Source organism: Ranitomeya variabilis, chromosome 2 (assembly GCF_051348905.1).
Source record: "Ranitomeya variabilis isolate aRanVar5 chromosome 2, aRanVar5.hap1, whole genome shotgun sequence".
Classification (NCBI taxonomy): domain Eukaryota; kingdom Metazoa; phylum Chordata; class Amphibia; order Anura; family Dendrobatidae; genus Ranitomeya; species Ranitomeya variabilis.
Window position 1 is genome coordinate 516,356,121 of NC_135233.1, and position 15,000 is coordinate 516,371,120.

Sequence of the window (15,000 nt, forward strand, 5' to 3'; positions counted from 1 at the left end):
GTTTTCCTAACCTTGCCATTGAATTGTATTATAAGTATGGAGCTCTTCTAAATGAAAAACACCTGAAAAATGATATGCTTATTTTAGTTAACCGCTTGGCATTTTTGGAAACTTGATGTGGTTAAAAGACGCCCAAAAGCCTGATCATATGAACAGCAAGTCTTTTTTACGTGGAAATTAATTTGTTCAGTGTTTTCAGCATTTTCAGAGTAATTTTCAGGATGTTTTTGGAATGGACCCACTCCAAATCCGCCTTATAAAGAGGTAAAAGTCTTAAACTGTGCATGATTTCCATTGATGATGACTTTAAATCAGATTTTTACATTTTACTGGGACCTGGAAATTTGTTTCTATTTTCTGAGATGTTTTCCAGAGGGATAATCACTGATCTTGATCATGGTGCTATAAGAAAAGGTGTTTGATTCTCATCAAAAATCAACGTCTGAGTAGTCGTGGCCGAGTGGTTAAGGCGATGGACTAGAAATCCACTGGGGTTTCCCCGCGCAGGTTCAAATCCTGCCGTCTACGAATATGTTCATATAGTTTTTTGACTGATTACCTGAGAAGATAAATTTGCGTGTGTCCTGTTTTATGCCACATGAAGGTGATATGCGAACTTTGGGCAGGGTTTCTAGAACCAGACTGACTTTATTTTTGGATGCATTTTATATAAGCCGATCTGACGCTACATCCCACATGCGTCATGCCACTAATTAAAAGAAGCGCCATGAGTGCCACCAGGTAAGTGGTGCATCTCCCTCTTTTGTCTAGCAGTTACAGACCACTGTACTGGGACATTCACTTTTATTCACAGCAACCTTGAATTATCTCTTGGATAAAACTTTTTACCACACAATGAAAATTTTTTAGCCACTTCTGGATGAACAGCTTTCTAACAGTATAAGTTTTGCAGTTATTTTTTTCTTACCCTTTTTCCAAGTAACAGATCCAACACTCTATTTACTAGCCACTTTCCATCAACATTTAAAACTGTCATTGTTGAGATATCATGGAACTCTTGGCACACTTGTGGAAATAAAGTTTAGGAGATATTAATTTACCATTGTGTATTAATTGTAGATTTGCACTACAGCTTTAGAGCCTTTTTTCACCATGATTTATGAGTTCATATGTGCTTTTTAGCACAAAAAAACTGCAGCCAGTTACTTTTTTGTGCATGTGGTTCCATGGTGTAATGGTTAGCACTCTGGACTCTGAATCCAGCGATCTGAGTTCAAATCTCAGTGGAACCTGGGCAGCTCTTTGTACATGTGTTTCAGTTTTTGCACTTACACTGAGTTCTCCTGTGCCAAAGGTTTAACATAAAAAGAGAAAGTTAAAATCAACATGCAAAACAAAGATTTGAATGTTCCAAGCATCCATGGAGTGATCACTTTGAGTTCTATGGCCAAATCTACCTTTAAAGCAGGATTACGGAAACTTTAAATTGACTTTAAGTTACAGCACTCTTACGAACTGTGTCACGCAAAGCAACCATACCCTATGATTTATGTCAATGTTCACATAACACTTTTTCCAGGTGTATGAAACTGACAAGGATTTGAAGCTGAAATGGCTTCAGGAAATGTTGGCGTTTTCTTCCTGAATCATCTTTTCTTGTGTTTTTCAGAATTTCCTACAGCAGTTTGTAAACATTTTTGGTGGTGTTTTTCTAAAATTATTTTGGGCATCTTTTGAGTCTGTTTTTGTGGCTTTTCTTTGTAGCTCACAAAATGCACCAAAAGTCTCTCAGGAACCTTGAAGGAGTTTTCCTAACCTTGCCATTGAAGAGTATTATAAGTATAGAGCTCTTCTAAATGAAAAACACCTGAAGAATGATATGCTTATTTTAGTTAACCGCTTGGCATTTTTGGAAACTTGATGTGGTTAAAAGATGCCCAAAAGCCTGATCATATGAACAGCAAGTCTTTTTTATGTGGAAATTAATTTGTTCAGTGTTTTCAGTATTTTCAGAGTAATTTTCAGGATGTTTTTGGAATGGACCCACTCCAAATCCACCTTATAAAGAGGTAAAAGTCTTAAACTGTGCATGATTCCCATTGATGATGACTTTAAACCAGATTTTTACATTTTACTGGGACCTGGAAATTTGTTTCTATTTTCTGAGATTTTTTCCAGAGGGATAATCACTGATCTTGATCATGGTGCTATAAGAAAAGGTGTTTGATTCTCATCAAAGGTCAACGTCTGAGTAGTCGTGGCCGAGTGGTTAAGGCGATGGACTAGAAATCCATTGGGGTTTCTCAGTGCTAGTTCAAATCCTGCTGACTACTAATATGTTCATATAGTTTTTTGACTGATTACCTGAGAAGATAAATTTGCGTGTGTCCTGTTTTATGCCACATGAAGGTGATATGCGAACTTTGGGCAGGGTTTCTAGAACCAGACTGACTTGATTTTTGGATGCATTTTATATAAGCCGATCTGACGCTACATCCCACGTGCGTCATGCCACTAATTAAAAGAAGCGCCATGAGTGCCACCAGGTAAGTGGTGCATCTCCCTCTTTTGTCTAGCAGTTACAGACCACTGCTGTGGCAGATGTACTGGGACATTCACTTTTATTCACAGCAACCTTGAATTATCTCTTGGATAAAACTTTTTACCACACAATGAAAATTTTTTAGCCACTTCTGGATGAACAGCTTTCTAACAGTATAAGTTTTGCAGTTATTTTTTTCTTACCCTTTTTCCAAGTAACAGATCCAACACTCTATTTACTAGCCACTTTCCATCAACATTTAAAACTGTCATTGTTGAGATATCATGGAACTCTTGGCACACTTGTGGAAATAAAGTTTAGGAGATATTAATTTACCATTGTCTATTAATTGTAGATTTGCACTACAGCTTTAGAGCCTTTTTTCACCATGATTCATGAGTTCATATGTGCTTTTTAGCACAAAAAAACTGCAGCCAGTTACTTTTTTGTGCATGTGGTTCCATGGTGTAATAGTTAGCACTCTGAATCCAGCGATCTGAGTTCAAATCTCAGTGGAACCTGGGCAGCTCTTTGTACGTGTGTTTCAGTTTTTGCACTTACACTGAGTTCTCCTGTGCCAAAGGTTTAACATAAAAAGAGAAAGTTAAAATCAACATGCAAAACAAAGATTTGAATGTTCCAAGCCTCCACGGAGTGATCACTTTGAGTTCTATGGCCAAATCTACCTTTAAAGCAGGATTACGGAAACTTAAAATTGACTTTAAGTTACAGCACTCTTATGAACTGTGTCACGCAAAGCAACCATACCCTATGATTTATGTCAATGTTCACATAACACTTTTTCCAGGTGTATGAAACTGACAAGGATTTGAAGCTGAAATGGCTTCAGGAAATGTTGGCATTTTCTTCCTGAATCATCTTTTCTTGTGTTTTTCAGAATTTCTTACAGCGGTTTGTAAACATTTTTGGTGGTGTTTTTCTAAAATTATTTTGGGCATCTTTTGAGTCTGTTTTTGTGGCTTTTCTTTGTAGCTCACAAAATGCACCAAAAGTCTCTCAGGAACCTTGAAGGAGTTTTCCTAACCTTGCCATTGAATTGTATTATAAGTATGGAGCTCTTGTAAATGAAAAACACCTGAAGAATGATATGCTTATTTTAGTTAACCACTTGGCATTTTTGGAAACTTGATGTGGTTAAAAGACGCCCAAAAGCCTGATCATATGAACAGCAAGTCTTTTTTACGAGGAAACTAATTTGTTCAGTGTTTTCAGTATTTTCAGAGTAATTTTCAGGATGTTTTTGGAATGGACCCACTCCAAATCCGCCTTATAAAGAGGTAAAAGTCTTAAACTGTGCATGATTCCCATTGATGATGACTTTAAATCAGATTTTTACATTTTACTGGGACCTGGAAATTTGTTTCTATTTTCTGAGATGTTTTCCAGAAGGATAATCACTGATCTTGATCATGGTGCTATAAGAAAAGGTGTTTGATTCTCATGAAAGGTCAATGTCTGAGTAGTCGTGGCCGAGTGGTTAAGGCGATGGACTAGAAATCCATTGGGGTTTCTCCGTGCAGGTTCAAATCCTGCTGACTACAAATATGTTCATATAGTTTTTTGACTGATTACCTGAGAAGATAAATTTGCGTGTGTCCTGTTTTATGCCACATGAAGGTGATATGCGAACTTTGGGCAGGGTTTCTAGAACCAGACTGACTTGATTTTTGGATGCATTTTATATAAGCCGATCTGACGCTACATCCCACGTGCGTCATGCAACTAATTAAAAGAAGCGCCATGAGTGCCACCAGGTAAGTGGTGCATCTCCCTCTTTTGTCTAGCAGTTACAGACCACTGCTGTGGCAGATGTACTGGGACATGCACTTTTATTCACAGCAACCTTGAATTATCTCTTGGATAAAACTTTTTACCACACAATGAAAATTTTTTAGCCACTTCTGGATGAATAGCTTTCTAACAGTATAAGTTTTGCAGTTATTTTTTTCTTACCCTTTTTCCAAGTAACAGATCCAACACTCTATTTACTAGCCACTTTCCATCAACATTTAAAACTGTCATTGTTGAGATATCATGGAACTCTTGGCACACTTGTGGAAATAAAGTTTAGGAGATATTAATTTACCATTGTGTATTAATTGTAGATTTGCACTACAGCTTTAGAGCCTTTTTTCACCATAATTCATGAGTTCATATGTGCTTTTTAGCACAAAAAAACTGCAGCCAGTTATTATTTTGTGCATGTGGTTCCATGGTGTAATGGTTAGCACTCTGGACTCTGAATCCAGCCATCTGAGTTCAAATCTCAGTGGAACCTGGGCAGCTCTTTGTACATGTGTTTCAGTTTTTGAACTTACACTGAGTTCTCCTGTGCCAAAGGTTTAACATAAAAAGAGAAAGTTAAAATCAACATGCAAAACAAAGATTTGAATGTTCCAAGCATCCATGGAGTGATCACTTTGAGTTCTATGGCCAAATCTACCTTTAAAGCAGGATTACGGAAACTTAAAATTGACTTTAAGTTACAGCACTCTTACGAACTGTGTCACTCAAAGCAACCATACCCCATGATTTATGTCAATGTTCACATAACACTTTTTCCAGGTGTATGAAACTGACAAGGATTTGAAGCTGAAATGGCTTCAGGAAATGTTGGCGTTTTCTTCCTGAATCATCTTTTCTTGTGTTTTTCAGAATTTCCTACAGCGGTTTGTAAACATTTTTGGTGGTGTTTTTCTAAAATTATTTTGGGCATCTTTTGAGTCTGTTTTTGTGGCTTTTCTTTGTAGCTCACAAAATGCACCAAAAGTCTCTCAGGAACCTTGAAGGAGTTTTCCTAACCTTGCCTTTGAATTGTATTATAAGTATGGAGCTCTTCTAAATGAAAAACACCTGAAGAATGATATGCTTATTTTAGTTCACTGCTTGGCATTTTTGGAAACTTGATGTGGTTAAAAGACGCCCAAAAGCCTGATCATATGAACAGCAAGTCTTTTTTACGTGGAAATTAATTTGTTCAGTGTTTTCAGCATTTTCAGAGTAATTTTCAGGATGTTTTTGGAATGGACCCACTCCAAATCCGCCTTATAAAGAGGTAAAAGTTTTAAACTGTGCATGATTCCCATTGATGATGACTTTAAATCAGATTTTTACATTTTACTGGGACCTGGAAATTTGTTTCTATTTTCTGAGATGTTTTCCAGAGGGATAATCACTGATCTTGATCATGGTGCTATAAGAAAAGGTGTTTGATTCTCATGAAAGGTCAATGTCTGAGTAGTCGTGGCCGAGTGGTTAAGGCGGTGGACTAGAAATCCATTGGGGTTTCTCCGTGCAGGTTCAAATCCTGCTGACTACAAATATGTTCATATAGTTTTTTGACTGATTACCTGAGAAGATAAATTTGCGTGTGTCCTGTTTTATGCCACATGAAGGTGATATGCGAACTTTGGGCAGGGTTTCTAGAACCAGACTGACTTGATTTTTGGATGCATTTTATATAAGCCGATCTGACGCTACATCCCACGTGCGTCATGCAACTAATTAAAAGAAGCGCCATGAGTGCCACCAGGTAAGTGGTGCATCTCCCTCTTTTGTCTAGCAGTTACAGACCACTGCTGTGGCAGATGTACCTGGACATGCACTTTTATTCACAGCAACCTTCAATTATCTCTTGGATAAAACTTTTTACCACACAATGAAAATTTTTTAGCCACTTCTGGATGAATAGCTTTCTAACAGTATAAGTTTTGCAGTTATTTTTTTCTTACCCTTTTTCCAAGTAACAGATCCAACACTCTATTTACTAGCCACTTTCCATCAACATTTAAAACTGTCATTGTTGAGATATCATGGAACTCTTGGCACACTTGTGGAAATAAAGTTTAGGAGATATTAATTTACCATTGTGTATTAATTGTAGATTTGCACTACAGCTTTAGAGCCTTTTTTCACCATGATTCATGAGTTCATATGTGCTTTTTAGCACAAAAAAACTGCAGCCAGTTGTTTTTTGTGCATGTGGTTCCATGGTGTAATGGTTAGCACTCTGGACTCTGAATCCAGCGATCTGAGTTCAAATCTCAGTGGAACCTGGGCAGCTCTTTGTACATGTGTTTCAGTTTTTGCACTTACACTGAGTTCTCCTGTGCCAAAGGTTTAACATAAAAAGAGAAAGTTAAAATCAACATGCAAAACAAAGATTTGAATGTTCCAAGCATCCATGGAGTGATCACTTTGAGTTCTATGGCCAAATCTACCTTTAAAGCAGGATTACGGAAACTTAAAATTGACTTTAAGTTACAGCAATCTTACGAACTGTGTCACGTAAAGCAACCATACCCTATGATTTATGTCAATGTTCACATAACACTTTTTCCAGGTGTATGAAACTGACAAGGATTTGAAGCTGAAATGGCTTCAGGAAATGTTGGCGTTTTCTTCCTGAATCATCTTTTCTTGTGTTTTTCAGAATTTCCTACAGCGGTTTGTAAACATTTTTGGTGGTGTTTTTCTAAAATTATTTTGGGCATCTTTTGAGTCTGTTTTTGTGGCTTTTCTTTGTAGCTCACAAAATGCACCAAAAGTCTCTCAGGAACCTTGAAGGAGTTTTCCTAACCTTGCCTTTGAATTGTATTATAAGTATGGAGCTCTTCTAAATGAAAAACACCTGAAAAATGATATGCTTATTTTAGTTAACCGCTTGGCATTTTTGGAAACTTGATGTGGTTAAAAGACGCCCAAAAGCCTGATCATATGAACAGCAAGTCTTTTTAACGTGGAAATTAATTTATTCAGTGTTTTCAGCATTTTCAGATTAATTTTCAGGATGTTTTTGGAATGGACCCACTCCAAATCCGCCTTATAAAGAGGTAAAAGTTTTAAACTGTGCATGATTCCCATTGATGATGACTTTAAATCAGATTTTTACATTTTACTGGGACCTGGAAATTTGTTTCTATTTTCTGAGATGTTTTCCAGAGGGATAATCACTGATCTTGATGCTATAAGAAAAGGTGTTTGATTCTCATCAAAGGTCAATGTCTGAGTAGTTGTGGCCGAGTGGTTAAGGCGATGGACTAGAAATCCATTGCGGTTTCCCCGCGCAGGTTCAAATCCTGCCGACTACGAATATGTTCATATAGTTTTTTGACTGATTACCTGAGAAGATAAATTTGCGTGTGTCCAGTTTTATGCCACATGAAGGTGATATGCGAACTTTGGGCAGGGTTTCTAGAACCAGACTGACTTGATTTTTGGATGCATTTTATATAAGCCGATCTGACGCTACATCCCACGTGCGTCATGCCACTAATTAAAAGAAGCACCATGAGTGCCACCAGGTAAGTGGTGCATCTCCCTCTTTTGTCTAGCAGTTACAGACCACTGCTGTGGCAGGTGTACTGGGACATGCACTTTTATTCACAGCAACCTTGAATTATCTCTTGGATAAAACTTTTTACCACACAATGAAAATTTTTTAGCCACTTCTGGATGAATAGCTTTCTAACAGTATAAGTTTTGCAGTTATTTTTTTCTTACCCTTTTTCCAAGTAACAGATCCAACACTCTATTTACTAGCCACTTTCCATCAACATTTAAAACTGTCATTGTTGAGATATCATGGAACTCTTGGCACACTTGTGGAAATAAAGTTTAGGAGATATTAATTTACCATTGTGTATTAATTGTAGATTTGCACTACAGCTTTAGAGCCTTTTTTCACCATGATTCATGAGTTCATATGTGCTTTTTAGCACAAAAAAACTGCAGCCAGTTGTTTTTTGTGCATGTGGTTCCATGGTGTAATGGTTAGCACTCTGGACTCTGAATCCAGCGATCTGAGTTCAAATCTCAGTGGAACCTGGGCAGCTCTTTGTACATGTGTTTCAGTTTTTGCACTTACACTGAGTTCTCCTGTGCCAAAGGTTTAACATAAAAAGAGAAAGTTAAAATCAACATGCAAAACAAAGATTTGAATGTTCCAAGCATCCATGGAGTGATCACTTTGAGTTCTATGGCCAAATCTACCTTTAAAGCAGGATTACGGAAACTTAAAATTGACTTTAAGTTACAGCAATCTTACGAACTGTGTCACGTAAAGCAACCATACCCTATGATTTATGTCAATGTTCACATAACACTTTTTCCAGGTGTATGAAACTGACAAGGATTTGAAGCTGAAATGGCTTCAGGAAATGTTGGCGTTTTCTTCCTGAATCATCTTTTCTTGTGTTTTTCAGAATTTCCTACAGCGGTTTGTAAACATTTTTGGTGGTGTTTTTCTAAAATTATTTTGGGCATCTTTTGAGTCTGTTTTTGTGGCTTTTCTTTGTAGCTCACAAAATGCACCAAAAGTCTCTCAGGAACCTTGAAGGAGTTTTCCTAACCTTGCCTTTGAATTGTATTATAAGTATGGAGCTCTTCTAAATGAAAAACACCTGAAAAATGATATGCTTATTTTAGTTAACCGCTTGGCATTTTTGGAAACTTGATGTGGTTAAAAGACGCCCAAAAGCCTGATCATATGAACAGCAAGTCTTTTTAACGTGGAAATTAATTTATTCAGTGTTTTCAGCATTTTCAGATTAATTTTCAGGATGTTTTTGGAATGGACCCACTCCAAATCCGCCTTATAAAGAGGTAAAAGTTTTAAACTGTGCATGATTCCCATTGATGATGACTTTAAATCAGATTTTTACATTTTACTGGGACCTGGAAATTTGTTTCTATTTTCTGAGATGTTTTCCAGAGGGATAATCACTGATCTTGATGCTATAAGAAAAGGTGTTTGATTCTCATCAAAGGTCAATGTCTGAGTAGTTGTGGCTGAGTGGTTAAGGCGATGGACTAGAAATCCATTGGGGTTTCCCCGCGCAGGTTCAAATCCTGCCGACTACGAATATGTTCATATAGTTTTTTGACTGATTACCTGAGAAGATAAATTTGCGTGTGTCCTGTTTTATGCCACATGAAGGTGATATGCAAACTTTGGGCAGGGTTTCTAGAACCAGACTGACTTGATTTTTGGATGCATTTTATATAAGCCGATCTGACGCTACATCCCACGTGCGTCATGCCACTAATTAAAAGAAGCGCCAAGAGTGCCACCAGGTAAGTGGTGCATCTCCCTCTTTTGTCTAGCAGTTACAGACTACTGATGTGGCAGGTGTACTGGGACATGCACTTTTATTCACAGCAACCTTGAATTATCTCTTGGATAAAACTTTTTACCACACAATGAATATTTTTTAGCCACTTCTGGATGAACAGCTTTCTAACAGTATAAGTTTTGCAGTTATTTTTTTCTTACCCTTTTTCCAAGTAACAGATCCAACACTCTATTTACTAGCCACTTTCCATCAACATTTAAAACTGTCATTGTTGAGATATCATGGAACTCTTGGCACACTTGTGGAAATAAAGTTTAGGAGATATTAATTTACCATTGTGTATTAATTGTAGATTTGCACTACAGCTTTAGAGCCTTTTTTCACCATGATTCATGAGTTCATATGTGCTTTTTAGCACAAAAAAAACTGCAGCCAGTTATTTTTTGTGCATGTGGTTCCATGGTGTAATGTGTCATGAATCCCCAATGGCTAGGGATAGCACAGGACAAGCAAAGTATAACAAATATCGGACGAGCTCTAGGGTGATGGAACCTGGACTGACCGCTGCCCTACGCCTGACAAACGCAACTAGAGATAGCCAGGGAGCGTGCCTACGTTGGTTCTAGACGCCACGCACCAGCCTAAGAGCTAACTAGTACTGCAGAGAAAACAAGACCTCACTTGCCTCCAGAGGAATTAACCCCAAAGGTATAGTTGCCCCCCACATGTATTGACGGTGAAATGAGAGGAAGGCACACACATAGAGATGATGTATATAGCTTTAGCAAATAGAGGCCCGCTGAAAACTAGAAAGCAGAATGATACAAAAGGGGACTGAGCGGTCAGCAAAAAACCCTAATCAAAAAAACCATCCTGAGATTACAAGAACCCATGTGCCAACTCATGGCACATGGGGAGAACCTCAGTCCACTAGAGCAACCAGCTAGCATAGAGACATTCTAAGCAAGCTGGACCAAAAACCAAACAACTGAAAATCAGCACTTACCTTATCCTGAAAGATCTGGGAGCAGGTAGGCAGGAACCAAACAGAGCACATCTGAACACATTGATAGCCGGCAAGGGAAATGACAGAAAGGCCAGGTAAAATAGGAAACACCCAGCCACTGATGGACAGGTGGAAACCAAAGGCCGCAACCCACCAAAGTCACCCAGTACCAGCAGTAACCACCAGAGGGAGCCCACCAACAGAATCCACAACAGTAATGGTTAGCACTCTGGACTCTGAATCCAGCGATCTGAGTTCAAATCTCAGTGGAACCTGGGCAGCTCTTTGTACATGTGTTTCAGTTTTTGCACTTACACTGAGTTCTCCTGTGCCAAAGGTTTAACATAAAAAGATAAAAAGAGAAAGTTAAAATCAACATGCAAAACAAAGATTTGAATGTTCCAAGCATCCATGGAGTGATCACTTTGAGTTCTATGGCCAAATCTACCTTTAAAGCAGGATTACGGAAACTTAAAATTGACTTTAAGTTACAGCACTCTTACGAACTGTGTCACGCAAAGCAACCATACCCTATGATTTATGTCAATGTTCACATAACACTTTTTCCAGGTGTATGAAACTGACAAGGATTTGAAGTTGAAATGGCTTCAGGAAATGTTGGCGTTTTCTTCCTGAATCATCTTTTCTTGTGTTTTTCAGAATTTCCTACAGCGGTTTGTAAACATTTTTGGTGGTGTTTTTCTAAAATTATTTTGGGCATCTTTTGAGTCTGTTTTTGTGGCTTTTCTTTGTAGCTCACAAAATGCACCAAAAGTCTCTCAGGAACCTTGAAGGAGTTTTCCTAACCTTGCCTTTGAATTGTATTATAAGTATGGAGCTCTTCTAAATGAAAAACACCTGAAAAATGATATGCTTATTTTAGTTAACCGCTTGGCATTTTTGGAAACTTGATGTGGTTAAAAGACGCCCAAAAGCCTGATCATATGAACAGCAAGTCTTTTTAACGTGGAAATTAATTTATTCAGTGTTTTCAGCATTTTCAGATTAATTTTCAGGATGTTTTTGGAATGGACCCACTCCAAATCCGCCTTATAAAGAGGTAAAAGTTTTAAACTGTGCATGATTCCCATTGATGATGACTTTAAATCAGATTTTTACATTTTACTGGGACCTGGAAATTTGTTTCTATTTTCTGAGATGTTTTCCAGAGGGATAATCACTGATCTTGATGCTATAAGAAAAGGTGTTTGATTCTCATCAAAGGTCAATGTCTGAGTAGTTGTGGCCGAGTGGTTAAGGCGATGGACTAGAAATCCATTGCGGTTTCCCCGCGCAGGTTCAAATCCTGCCGACTACGAATATGTTTATATAGTTTTTTGACTGATTACCTGAGAAGATAAATTTGCGTGTGTCCAGTTTTATGCCACATGAAGGTGATATGCGAACTTTGGGCAGGGTTTCTAGAACCAGACTGACTTGATTTTTGGATGCATTTTATATAAGCCGATCTGACGCTACATCCCACGTGCGTCATGCCACTAATTAAAAGAAGCACCATGAGTGCCACCAGGTAAGTGGTGCATCTCCCTCTTTTGTCTAGCAGTTACAGACCACTGCTGTGGCAGGTGTACTGGGACATGCACTTTTATTCACAGCAACCTTGAATTATCTCTTGGATAAAACTTTTTACCACACAATGAAAATTTTTTAGCCACTTCTGGATGAATAGCTTTCTAACAGTATAAGTTTTGCAGTTATTTTTTTCTTACCCTTTTTCCAAGTAACAGATCCAACACTCTATTTACTAGCCACTTTCCATCAACATTTAAAACTGTCATTGTTGAGATATCATGGAACTCTTGGCACACTTGTGGAAATAAAGTTTAGGAGATATTAATTTACCATTGTGTATTAATTGTAGATTTGCACTACAGCTTTAGAGCCTTTTTTCACCATGATTCATGAGTTCATATGTGCTTTTTAGCACAAAAAAACTGCAGCCAGTTGTTTTTTGTGCATGTGGTTCCATGGTGTAATGGTTAGCACTCTGGACTCTGAATCCAGCGATCTGAGTTCAAATCTCAGTGGAACCTGGGCAGCTCTTTGTACATGTGTTTCAGTTTTTGCACTTACACTGAGTTCTCCTGTGCCAAAGGTTTAACATAAAAAGAGAAAGTTAAAATCAACATGCAAAACAAAGATTTGAATGTTCCAAGCATCCATGGAGTGATCACTTTGAGTTCTATGGCCAAATCTACCTTTAAAGCAGGATTACGGAAACTTAAAATTGACTTTAAGTTACAGCAATCTTACGAACTGTGTCACGTAAAGCAACCATACCCTATGATTTATGTCAATGTTCACATAACACTTTTTCCAGGTGTATGAAACTGACAAGGATTTGAAGCTGAAATGGCTTCAGGAAATGTTGGCGTTTTCTTCCTGAATCATCTTTTCTTGTGTTTTTCAGAATTTCCTACAGCGGTTTGTAAACATTTTTGGTGGTGTTTTTCTAAAATTATTTTGGGCATCTTTTGAGTCTGTTTTTGTGGCTTTTCTTTGTAGCTCACAAAATGCACCAAAAGTCTCTCAGGAACCTTGAAGGAGTTTTCCTAACCTTGCCTTTGAATTGTATTATAAGTATGGAGCTCTTCTAAATGAAAAACACCTGAAAAATGATATGCTTATTTTAGTTAACCGCTTGGCATTTTTGGAAACTTGATGTGGTTAAAAGACGCCCAAAAGCCTGATCATATGAACAGCAAGTCTTTTTAACGTGGAAATTAATTTATTCAGTGTTTTCAGCATTTTCAGATTAATTTTCAGGATGTTTTTGGAATGGACCCACTCCAAATCCGCCTTATAAAGAGGTAAAAGTTTTAAACTGTGCATGATTCCCATTGATGATGACTTTAAATCAGATTTTTACATTTTACTGGGACCTGGAAATTTGTTTCTATTTTCTGAGATGTTTTCCAGAGGGATAATCACTGATCTTGATGCTATAAGAAAAGGTGTTTGATTCTCATCAAAGGTCAATGTCTGAGTAGTTGTGGCTGAGTGGTTAAGGCGATGGACTAGAAATCCATTGGGGTTTCCCCGCGCAGGTTCAAATCCTGCCGACTACGAATATGTTCATATAGTTTTTTGACTGATTACCTGAGAAGATAAATTTGCGTGTGTCCTGTTTTATGCCACATGAAGGTGATATGCAAACTTTGGGCAGGGTTTCTAGAACCAGACTGACTTGATTTTTGGATGCATTTTATATAAGCCGATCTGACGCTACATCCCACGTGCGTCATGCCACTAATTAAAAGAAGCGCCAAGAGTGCCACCAGGTAAGTGGTGCATCTCCCTCTTTTGTCTAGCAGTTACAGACTACTGATGTGGCAGGTGTACTGTGACATGCACTTTTATTCACAGCAACCTTGAATTATCTCTTGGATAAAACTTTTTACCACACAATGAATATTTTTTAGCCACTTCTGGATGAACAGCTTTCTAACAGTATAAGTTTTGCAGTTATTTTTTTCTTACCCTTTTTCCAAGTAACAGATCCAACACTCTATTTACTAGCCACTTTCCATCAACATTTAAAACTGTCATTGTTGAGATATCATGGAACTCTTGGCACACTTGTGGAAATAAAGTTTAGGAGATATTAATTTACCATTGTGTATTAATTGTAGATTTGCACTACAGCTTTAGAGCCTTTTTTCACCATGATTCATGAGTTCATATGTGCTTTTTAGCACAAAAAAAACTGCAGCCAGTTATTTTTTGTGCATGTGGTTCCATGGTGTAATGTGTCATGAATCCCCAATGGCTAGGGATAGCACAGGACAAGCAAAGTATAACAAATATCGGACGAGCTCTAGGGTGATGGAACCTGGACTGACCGCTGCCCTACGCCTGACAAACGCAACTAGAGATAGCCAGGGAGCGTGCCTACGTTGGTTCTAGACGCCACGCACCAGCCTAAGAGCTAACTAGTACTGCAGAGAAAACAAGACCTCACTTGCCTCCAGAGGAATTAACCCCAAAGGTATAGTTGCCCCCCACATGTATTGACGGTGAAATGAGAGGAAGGCACACACATAGAGATGATGTATATAGCTTTAGCAAATAGAGGCCCGCTGAAAACTAGAAAGCAGAATGATACAAAAGGGGACTGAGCGGTCAGCAAAAAACCCTAATCAAAAAAACCATCCTGAGATTACAAGAACCCATGTGCCAACTCATGGCACATGGGGAGAACCTCAGTCCACTAGAGCAACCAGCTAGCATAGAGACATTCTAAGCAAGCTGGACCAAAAACCAAACAACTGAAAATCAGCACTTACCTTATCCTGAAAGATCTGGGAGCAGGTAGGCAGGAACCAAACAGAGCACATCTGAACACATTGATAGCCGGCAAGGGAAATGACAGAAAG

The 15,000-nt window shown here is 38.2% G+C and overlaps 9 non-coding genes across 9 annotated transcripts; all 9 read left to right on the forward strand.

The window, feature by feature from the left end:
- Positions 1–1,181: 1,181 nt before the first annotated feature.
- TRNAQ-CUG (transfer RNA glutamine (anticodon CUG)) lies at positions 1,182–1,253 on the forward strand. Its single transcript has one exon. It is a non-coding gene; the product is annotated as a tRNA-Gln (tRNA).
- A 2,730-nt stretch (positions 1,254–3,983) lies between these two features.
- TRNAS-AGA (transfer RNA serine (anticodon AGA)) lies at positions 3,984–4,065 on the forward strand. Its single transcript has one exon. It is a non-coding gene; the product is annotated as a tRNA-Ser (tRNA).
- A 665-nt stretch (positions 4,066–4,730) lies between these two features.
- On the forward strand, positions 4,731–4,802 carry TRNAQ-CUG (transfer RNA glutamine (anticodon CUG)). Its single transcript has one exon. It is a non-coding gene; the product is annotated as a tRNA-Gln (tRNA).
- Positions 4,803–5,761: 959 nt separating this feature from the next.
- Positions 5,762–5,843, forward strand: TRNAS-AGA (transfer RNA serine (anticodon AGA)). The gene has a single exon. It is a non-coding gene; the product is annotated as a tRNA-Ser (tRNA).
- A 664-nt stretch (positions 5,844–6,507) lies between these two features.
- Positions 6,508–6,579, forward strand: TRNAQ-CUG (transfer RNA glutamine (anticodon CUG)). Its single transcript has one exon. It is a non-coding gene; the product is annotated as a tRNA-Gln (tRNA).
- A 1,699-nt stretch (positions 6,580–8,278) lies between these two features.
- On the forward strand, positions 8,279–8,350 carry TRNAQ-CUG (transfer RNA glutamine (anticodon CUG)). The gene has a single exon. It is a non-coding gene; the product is annotated as a tRNA-Gln (tRNA).
- A 953-nt stretch (positions 8,351–9,303) lies between these two features.
- TRNAS-AGA (transfer RNA serine (anticodon AGA)) lies at positions 9,304–9,385 on the forward strand. The gene has a single exon. It is a non-coding gene; the product is annotated as a tRNA-Ser (tRNA).
- Positions 9,386–12,585: 3,200 nt separating this feature from the next.
- TRNAQ-CUG (transfer RNA glutamine (anticodon CUG)) lies at positions 12,586–12,657 on the forward strand. Its single transcript has one exon. It is a non-coding gene; the product is annotated as a tRNA-Gln (tRNA).
- Positions 12,658–13,610: 953 nt separating this feature from the next.
- On the forward strand, positions 13,611–13,692 carry TRNAS-AGA (transfer RNA serine (anticodon AGA)). The gene has a single exon. It is a non-coding gene; the product is annotated as a tRNA-Ser (tRNA).
- Positions 13,693–15,000: the final 1,308 nt, after the last annotated feature.